The following is a 6,965-nucleotide window of genomic DNA, read 5'->3' as shown; positions in this document are numbered from 1 at the left end:
GAGAAAAAAAAATCTTTTAGGGAAAACGGAGCAATCAAACATTTTTCATTTTTTTGTCTTAAAGTGATACTAATATATAAAAACAGACCAGCATCGTCAGAAAACCACATTAAAATGATTTTAACGTGACATTTTCTCCTGATTCTTATTGATGGAGGCTGTGAGGAAGAGGAGCAGGATGAAGGCTGCCTCTTCATTTCCTGCGGCGGTGAAACCATCTGGACGTTCAGACGCTGGAAGCTGCCTGAGATTTTCTGATTATGTTCTGAATAAAACATTTTATTATATTTATAAACTTTGTAAACTCGGCTCAGATGGAGGGCGAAGCAGCAAAACGTTGTTTGTTTGTTAATCTGGACCACAAATAAAAAGTATCACACTTTAAACATCTTCAAAGGTCATAAATCGCTTCAGTTTTAAGTTTAATTTGTCAAATTTCTGGAAAAAAAAAGTTTGACTTTCTGAAACTGATATTCATTAATTAAACTTCCTGAATAGTTTTTGTTGTTGGGAACCCGAGCGGCGACACGAAGCAGGACGAGCAGACAGACGGGCGCCCCGACCTGGTGGCGACGCCCCGACCCGCTGCCAGGGGGCGACGCCCCGACCCGCCGCCCGGTGGCCCACTTATTGGAAAGCTTGTATTTCTGAGGCCATATTAGGACCTCCTCTTCCTCCTCATCTTCCTCTTCCTCCTCTTCTTCTTCTTCCTCCTCTTCCTCCTCATCTTCCTCCTCCTCTTCTTCTTCCTCCTCCTCTTCCTCACACAGCAGACGATTCATTGTATTTTTACTTTTAGTAAAATCTGAATTTGGACCTTCACTTTTCTGCTCCGTGTTCTTGGAACCAGTTTCACCTGAAAGCTTCGGGTCGGTCCAGAACTGAACGGGACTGACTTCCTGATCRGGTTCAGAGTCAGGCTAAGGAAGTGTGCCAGAGGTCACGGGGTCACGCATCAGGTCTCRTTACGCGGCGCCGTCGCCATCAGGTCTMAAACTAAATCTGCTTAAAACTATTTTTTTAAACTTTTTATCAGGTAATAAAACTTGTTCGATGACCTAACCATGAGAAAAAGCGAAATATAAACGGTTCCCCACAGAGCGGCGGCGTCATGGGCCTGAGCTCATCTGGGCCTCGTTTGGTTCTGATTTCCTCTTAAGCTTTCAGAAACAACAGCAACAATAAGAAGCATCTTTAAATGCTGAGTCCTGATTGGCCCTGAAGGTGGAAGAGCGGTGTTGGAGCGACGCGTCCTGCAGCTCGGCGCCTCGGGTCCAGAACGCCGACATGTGGCCCAGACGTGCATCCAGGTGTTGAACATCTGGGCCAACACCTGAATCATCTCCACTGGTTCCTCAGATGATCAGCTGACTTCATGCCAGCTGACTTCTGATGAAGCTCTTCTGCAGCATGGTTTGGGTCCAAACCGCCTCCAGGACCGGTTCTGGTGATGATTTCTCTGATGAGAACTCCTGATGCTCTGGGGCGTCTGCAGAGCAGCTGCCATGAATCCTGCCTGGGATCTCCGCCTCCACGGAAACCTCCTGGTTCTGATCCGGTCCGGTGTGGTCGGTTCCCCTCCAGAGGACTGGGCTTCCTCCCACATCAGCCCAGAACCAGAGAGTCAGAACCAAACGTCCGCCAACGGTCCAGGAACAGTCCGGGGTCACCAGGCTGAAATGAGGCCGGCAGAAACTGAACAACTGGCGCTGGCCAATGAGAAGGAGGCTAATGACTAGCATTAGCATTGGATAGCCTAATCACTAGCATTAGCATTGGATAGGCTAATGACTAGCATGCCAAGGGAGGTCACCCTCTGGACTGCCTACTTACTCTGCTGACTATTAGCTTGACATGCTAGCTTTAGATCTGGATAGCCTTACATTAGCACTGCCTGTGCTAATGTTAGCATTGGACAGGCTAACAACTAGCATGTCTGGTTTGTTTGGTCGTAACTGACTTTTTTCTTTTTTCCAACACTAAAAGCAGAATATTTTTGACCTGGTTTGTAATTTGTGGAACAAAAACATTCCATCAACCACAAACTAGGCTATAAATATTCTAACTTTAGTGTAGAATGATATAGTTCATGTTTGATGAGTCTGAGAGTTGAAGTTTGTAAAGTGGAACAAGTTAAAGATGATTGGTTGTGATCATAATCACAATAAATGAGTAGAAATTAAGTTTCCATAACTTAAGGTATTATTATCCAATCAGAAGCCAACTTCAGCTCCGTTTTATACATCATGTTTACGCTTCGTGTCACGTTGGATTACAGCAAACTGTCTGCAAATCAGCCCTTTTTCTGATAAATGTGTTTTGTTTCCAACATTAGCCTAGCCAGAGCTAATGCTAAGTAGTAGCTCCAGAGCTGGTTGGTCTCCGGTCAGTCAGATCAGAAGCTAGTGGACAGGAGTCCGAAACCAAAATGAAATAAATCGTCTCAGATCAGGAAATGATGGAGCCACAGAAAACCTCAGGTGTCCCCTCTGGGTCACCTGGTTTCCAGAGCAACGGCTGATCGCTTCCTGTGTTAGCGGTGCTGAAGGCCCAGCAGATCTTCTCTGGGTTCACCGGGTCAGAACCAGCCTGGCTGTGAGCTGCTTTCTATGGGACGTTGCCTGAAACGAGCAGAAACTCTTTACAGCCTGTTTCCTCTCAGGGATGAACTCTGGAGCCGTTTCTCCTTCATCGGCTGCTTGGGGGCCGTTTGTGGTCCGAACGCCGATTTACTGGTTCCTCCTCCGTCCKGATCAAAGCGGCGGGTCCACTTCTGAGGATCTGTACAGATAAACACTGAAATGTGGTCATTTCACGAGTAGGAGGCAGAAAACAGACGGCTTTTATCTGGCCGTGTGTCACAGTGGGAGGTCCCACCAGAACCACCAGGACCAGCAGAACCAGCAGGACCACCAGAACCAGCAGGACCAGCAGAACCAGCAGGACAAGCAGAACCACCAGGACCAGCAGAACCAGCAGGACCACCAGGACCACCAGAACCACCAGGACCACCAGAACCAGCAGAACCACCAGGACCACCAGGACCACCAGAACCACCAGAACCACCAGGACCAGCAGGACCAGCAGAACCATCAGAACCACCAGAACCAGCAGGACCACCAGGACCAGCAGAACCACCAGAACCAGCAGAACCAGCAGGACCACCAGGACCAGCAGGACAAGCAGAACCAGCAGGACCAGCAGAACCAGCAGGACAAGCAGAACCAGCAGAACCAGCAGGACCCAAACGGCTCCGGATCCACCTGGATGGTCCACCAGCCCAGCTGGTACTGAGGACCATGGAGGCTCCAGGCTGTTGGCACAACGCCAGGACAGACTRACTGCTGGGAAAGGTCAAAGGTCACCTCARGACTWCACAAAGTCCTTATCCTTAAGATAAAAATGAAATCATTAAATAAATAAAACTAATTAAAATAAATCTTTAAAAAACATTTTAAAATGGTTTTTGCTTAAATTAGAATAAATTTAAATGGAAAAAACATAATTTAATAAAATACAATTGAAAAATGCAAATTAAAATAAAAATGTAAAGATTATTCCCAGGATGTTGGACGTCTGATCAGGTTCAGCTCAGAGCTCCAYGTCAGTCTCTACGGGTCAAAGGTCATGACCCTGAACGGCTCASASTCTGTTCTGCCAGAAACAAGATGGCTGCCGGACTGAGGTTRGAGGTCACCATGGGGTGTACTTAGTTTTCCTCTTTCTGGYAAAACGTTCCAGTTTTATTGGACACAGAAATGAGGAGCAGATGACGGAGAAACGTTGGCCCAGCCTGCTTTCCCTCCGCAGTCCGGTTCTGACGGGCCGCACCTGGACCCGGTTCCAGCCCGCCGGGCCCAACGTGACGCTCCAACATCAGTCGTAMAGAGAAAAACCRAAATCTGCAGAAAACCTCAGAAATGCTGGCAGGCGTTRAATGAAAACATCAAAGCTCAAGCAGAGGTTGTTTGTTCCTCCTGCGGTTCTGTTCGGCCCGACCCGAACTGCGTGATGTCATCAGCTTATTGTCGGAGACGTCGGCCTGCAGAGTTAGGGAACCCTGGTTACCCTGGTTACCCTGGTTACCCTGACTGTCGTCGTTTCCACAGGATCCTAAATCCCAAAGCTAGTTGCAGCTGCAGCTTTCGTCCATGAAGCACAAGCAAAGTCGACTTTTCTCCACATTTACAACAAAATCTTGACTTTCACTACAGAAAATAAATAAAAATGGTGGATTCACAGGATGAGGAAAGAGAAAGAAGCATATGGAAACAGGATGTGTAAACGGGAAGCAGGATGAGGAAAAAGGAAGCAGAACGTTCTGCAGCACGTTCTGCAGCGGGTTCTGGTTCTACAGCAGGTTCTGGTTCTACAGCAGGTTCTGGTTCTACAGCAGGTTCTGGTTCTACAGCAGGTTCTGGTTCTACAGCGGGTTCTGGTTCTGCAGCGGGTTCTGGTTCTGCAGCGGGTTCTGCAGCGGGTTCTGGTTCTGCAGCAGGTTCTGGTTCTGCAGCGGGTTCTGCTCTTAACGAGGCTCTTTGGGGGAAACGGCCCGGCTCACGTGGTCAACACATATTTCCAGAACCGCTCTGGTTTGGACCCGGTCCGTTCCCTCGCTTGTTTTTTCCCAAGGCTGCTGCTCCTCCTCCTACATGGAAACAGGCGACCACGCCTCGGCCTCGCCTGCTGCGACTCACACAGCAGCACTTCTTCTCTGGTTTAACAACAATGAAGCGCGTTGTGGCTGAAACACGGTTTGGACCAGCAGCTGGCCGTAACGTCCGTCTGGCTCCGGTTCAGTCAGGAAGTCTCTCCAGCTCCTGATGCATCACGTCTCCCTCTGGTTCTGCCAGCTGCAGCCGCACGGCGCCGCCCCYCGCTCCTCGCCTTACTCTCTGACTCACCACTGTTCCTGAACAATGGCCGCCATTGAAGGCTCTGTAGCGGACAGCCTGCATCCATTAGCCGKCAGCCATGGCGACGCCGCAGCAGCTCGAAACGCCATGTTTCCATCTCAACATGGCGCTGAGATGGAAACGATGGCGCATCCTGGTCCAAACATGGAGGAGAACAGGATCTTCTGCCAGATCAACACAGAAACAGGACGTTTCAGAGTAACGCTACTTGACCTCTGACCTCCAAAAGCAGGAAGTGGACGACAGCGCAGGCATTCTGGGTAAACACAACCAAAGCTAACATGCTAGCCTAGCGCTAGCAGCAGAAATCCTCCAACCGCTAAAATCCTCCATCTTGTTTCCATCTTTTGAAGAAGGAAGTTGCTCTCAGCGTCTTCAGAGGTTTTTGGTGCAGCGCCCCCACAGGCCAGGAGGGGAACAGGTTGGTTTGACTCAGAGCAGCTGGAGGTGGAGCAGATGTTCTGGTTCCAGTAGAACCGGGTCGACCGGACCGAAGGAGGAACAGGGCTTCAGCTGGATCCTGGTGGGGCCMCGGGCCTTGGGGCCTTGTTTACTGCTGCAGCTTTCACTGTCCGAGTGGCAGCCATATTGGATTTTGAGCCTGTTGATGGTGASAGATGTGACTTCCTAAATCAGATTTCAGGAATCGCTCCAGCTCACTTTTCAAACATGCAAGTTGAAAATTTCACATTTGAAACGATGAATTCAAGAASCAGACCTTCAAAATAAAACAGGAAGTGAGGCAGGAACAGAAACCCCAGCGGTGAAACGTGAAGCAGCGCTGGATGAGTTGGAGCGTAGCTCTGCAGCCGCCTGGTAGATGTTTATGAGCTGACTCACCCAGAGCGTTGRCTTTTCCATCCCGCTCTCAGAGCCGTGTTTACCTTGAGAACATATAATTTACAGGATTTGGTAGAAATGACTAAGCGTGTTTCACATCTGCGAATAATTTCTGCTCATCAGGCAAACAGTCCTGCTGCGTTCGGAGCCAGAGCGGCGGCAWGCAGGGGAGGCAGGAAGTCAGATTACAGGACAGAGCGGCGAGCCGCGACCCGGCACGACATGCTGAGGCTTCATGAGCTGAGGAAGGTGACCTTTAACCTCCACAGGTCTGCAGCAGGGGGAGCCGAGGCACTGGGGGTCGTGCTGCCCCCAGAGGCCATGTCTGTCATTACGCTGTGATTAACTTCAAGAGGATGAATGAAGTGGYGGTCAGGAGACGGAACAGCTCTGGTKTCTTAAAGGGATATTCCTGTCAAACACGTCCGTCCTTTAAATGCTTCCCTGCCACTTWCATGGTTCCACTGTGAGAAATTAACATTTATTCTGTATTTCTTTAAACTAGTTGACCTGCAATTAATCACATCTCAACAAAATCCCCTTTGCTGCTAAATTACTGAATATACAGATATTGAGCTGAGCAACAAACATATTTCAAGTTTTTAATCCGTTTTAATCTTTAGTTCATCAGGATGCAGCAAAGTGTTTTTATATCCGTTCATCTTTCCATATTATTCTTAGAGCTTCTTTAGAGAAGAGGATGCTAACATTAGCATTAGCAGCCACTGCGGATGCTAACATTAGAGTTAGCTGCTACTATGGATCCTAACATTAGCATTAGCAGCTACTGCGGATGCTAACATAAGAGTTAGCTTCTACTATGGATGCTAACATTAGCATTAGCAGCTACTGTGGATGCTGACGTTAGCTTTTGTTGCTACGTTTGACGCTGACATTAGCATTAGCTGCTACTGTTGACGCCAACATTAGCATTAGCTGCCACTGCGGATGCTAACATAAGAGTTAGCTGCTACTATGGATGCTAACATTAGCATTAGCTGCCACTGTGGATGTTACCATAAGAGTTAGCTGCAACCGTGGATGCTAAAATTAGCATTAGCAGCTACTGCGGATGCTGACATTAGCTTTTGCTGCTACGCTTGACGCTGACATTAGCATTAGCTGCTACTGTGGGCCCTGATGTTAGCACCAACTGCTAATGTGGACGCTAACATTAGCATTAGCTGCTACATGGTTAAAAGCTGTCAG

This window comes from Poecilia reticulata, linkage group LG2 (assembly GCF_000633615.1).
Source record: "Poecilia reticulata strain Guanapo linkage group LG2, Guppy_female_1.0+MT, whole genome shotgun sequence".
Classification (NCBI taxonomy): Eukaryota; Metazoa; Chordata; class Actinopteri; order Cyprinodontiformes; family Poeciliidae; genus Poecilia; species Poecilia reticulata.
This window is presented reverse-complemented; position numbering follows the sequence as displayed.